The following is a 3214-nucleotide window of genomic DNA, read 5'->3' on the forward strand; positions in this document are numbered from 1 at the left end:
CTTGGAGCAGTCCTGATGACCAGATGACCGAGATGTCCAGGAGATTCCAGGATTCCAGGAGGAAGAATCCGTGTGGAAGTTGGATATTTAGTGCAGTGAAATCGAGACTCTTCTTTTTCAGAGACGTTTTTGACGTGTAGTGAAATAACTTTTTCAGTGAACTTTTCTTTTTCAGATGCAGTGCTTAACTTTTCTCAGTGACTTTAAGACAATTCACACAGACTGAAATTTAAATTTCAGATTGAATTGTAACGCTGGGGAGGGGGAATCTGTTACCCTGCCCCCGTGTCAGGGTAACAGTGTTTTTTTTTTCTTATTGTAATATTTATTAATATGTTAATTAATTGGGTAATCAAGTCTATAAACATATATATGTCTGATTAGTGTAAATCAATTTATTATGCAATTTTAGGTTCATATTATTCCATGTATAAATACCATGTAGCTCTCTGTTCTTGCTTCGTGTTTCGAACGTTCAAAAGAAAGGCGGGCAGTTTAGCTGTTAAAGATTAAAAATTTTGAAAGAAGGGCCGTTGGCAACAGACGCCAACCATATATAAACTCCCAGATGAGAGTAGGGGAGGTCGGCTGTTGGAACTGAGACTTGGAAGGGAGAGGCTGTTTTTGCTTCGGTTAGCTAGGACCGGAGGACAGGTCTTCCGAAACGGATGCTGTAAGAGATTGGATTGCCAGGCAAGCTAGTGCCTTGGTGTCCAGTTTACAGGTAAAAAGGTAGTTTGTACTGGATGTTATTTTGAAGTAAAGCCCCTATCACACGGAACTGGATTTCTAGTTAGTTGGCGATGAACTAACTTTCTGGGTAGTAATCATGGCCGCCTGGCTGACTGCTTGACTGGTTTTGAGGAATAGGACATGTTCTAATTGCTACTAACTTCTTCGACTAGATTCTGTGGAACAGCCAATCAGAGCAAAGTATGGCCATGTGAAGATATTCTGTGAGTTTGTAAAGTAGCCTTTTTTTGTCTGTGGCTTCCGAGTGCATACAACACGAAAGGCAAGTTTACAATTGAAAAAGCTGAAATATTCTTCCATACGTGTATAGTATACGTTGTAAAGTACGTATTTTATCAGCGCCGTTCTTCTCTACCTAAAACCATTTAATGCGATGCGATATTCCTCTCGGTTGGATAGTTATCGTATTTTAAAAGTGTGAAGTGATACGTTGTTTACATCTCGCGCGGCCGCCATTATGGAAACGAAAGACTATCGACAAGTACGGTATAACAAGTACCGTGTGAGGCGAAAACTAGCAAATGGGTAGTCAGTCCAGCGTCAACTAGAGCATTCCTACTAGAAATCTAGTTCCGTGTGATAGGGGCTTAATTACGGTGCGCCGGGCAGCCTAGTGCCTTGTCACCGTGGAGGTTGAGAAATGTACACGTCGGGCGGCCTAGCGCCTGTTAAGACGTTTCTTGGAGTAACGCGAGTCTACCTTGTGACAAGCGTACTTCAGATGTAATTCATGAAATGTAAAGCATCCAGGTACAAACAATAGAGATTCCAACATCAAAATTAGAGTTTTGGCCCGATAAATAATTAGAGAAATGAACGTTCGGATACGACTTGTATATACTTTAAATTTTACGTTAATTAAACTATAGAAATTATCCAAAATTTCCGTTTTTAATTTCACACATGCTGGACAAGGTAATTTATCCCCTGATCATAAAGGTTTCGCAAAGGTTATCCGTTGTCTCTTGTAGTTAATTATATAATTATGTTGACTTGTAGCTACCCACGTGCATTGTCGTACAAAGAAAGATACCCCTAGACAAATCTGAGCCGAGTACGAAGTGCAGCGAACCTCGAGTGTGGAGGTAAAGTGTGGGGGGCCAAGCTAGTAACAAATTACGCTTTTAACATCGGGGTTGTTCAATCTATTTCTATGGGACGTAAATAATCTGTAGTTCAGCCATTTCCCGATGATGGTGCTTTAATTAACTGTATTAAATTTCCCCTTTAAACATGTACATTACCAATTTTATTCTATGGGACGTAAATGATTTGTAGTTAAGCCATTTCCCGATGATGGCGTTGGAATGAACTAGCTATATTAAAATTACGCTTTTAACATGGAGGTATCCAATTTTTTTCTATGGGACGTAAATAATCTGTAGTTCAGCCATTTCCAGATGATAGCGTTGGAATCAAATATTTTAAAATTACGCTTATAACATTGAGTTATCAAATCTCAACCAATGGGACGTAAATAATCTGTAGTTCAGCCATTTCCCGATGATGGCGCTGGAATCAACTATATTAAAATTACGCTTGGTATCCAATCTTTTTCTATGGGACGTAATTAATCTGTAGTCCGGCCATTTCCAGAAGATGGCGCTGGAATCAGGGTTGGCAAAATTTGTGTGTTTTTTAAATACAAAGAAAACAGTTTTTTTGTTTTAAACATAATGCCAAGAATTCTTATTTTCTAAGAATAATGATTAATAAGGATTTTGTTAATAATCCAAGGAAGGACTATGTTCCTAGTTATAAAGTAATCGCTTGACTAACTTCTTAGGGCCGGTTTTCAAATGTTCAGTTAAGGTTCATGTTAGCACGTACCTGGAAGTTAGTGAAAATTTCGGTTTTTCAATGTACAGTTAGCTCGTAACTGGAACTCTGGTGGCGATCATCTTTACTGGTACTTCTTATTGCAGTTACCAGCCTAACTGGAAGTTACAAAGCAACATGGATGCCTCGTGCAGCTATCCAAGTTCCACACTCGCAACTTCACTGTCAGATTAAACAAGATATGATTCATAAAACTTTTAAATTCGCACAGAAAAATACTTATTTTGTTTGGCAGAGCTTACCAACGTCCATGCAAATATGGAAATTAAGCAGCGTAGTTGCTAGAATTCGCTTGGCAAGGTTGTGTTAGAGAATTTGTGACCAGGATATGCGGTCTACCAGGCGAGACAATATCCAAATAGTAATGTGGTGTAGTGGTTAGCGGTACCACCTTTCGGAGCGTATTGTGTTTTGTAATACGAGTTCGAGTCCTGGTCACGGGTATTTTATTTCTTGTCAATTATTTATTACTTGTGTTGCATTCAATTCACGCTTTATTGTTGAATGATCTTCTCGGATAAATATTACTGTAAATTTTAAAATTATTTTTACTCGTACCTTCATATTTTTAGAAGTTTAGAAAGCTTGCTTGCTATTAACATGTTGTTTTTTCGCTCAACAA

This window comes from Lepisma saccharinum, chromosome 7, assembly GCF_977018435.1.
Source record: "Lepisma saccharinum chromosome 7, izLepSacc3.1, whole genome shotgun sequence".
In the NCBI taxonomy this organism is placed as follows: Eukaryota; Metazoa; Arthropoda; class Insecta; order Zygentoma; family Lepismatidae; genus Lepisma; species Lepisma saccharinum.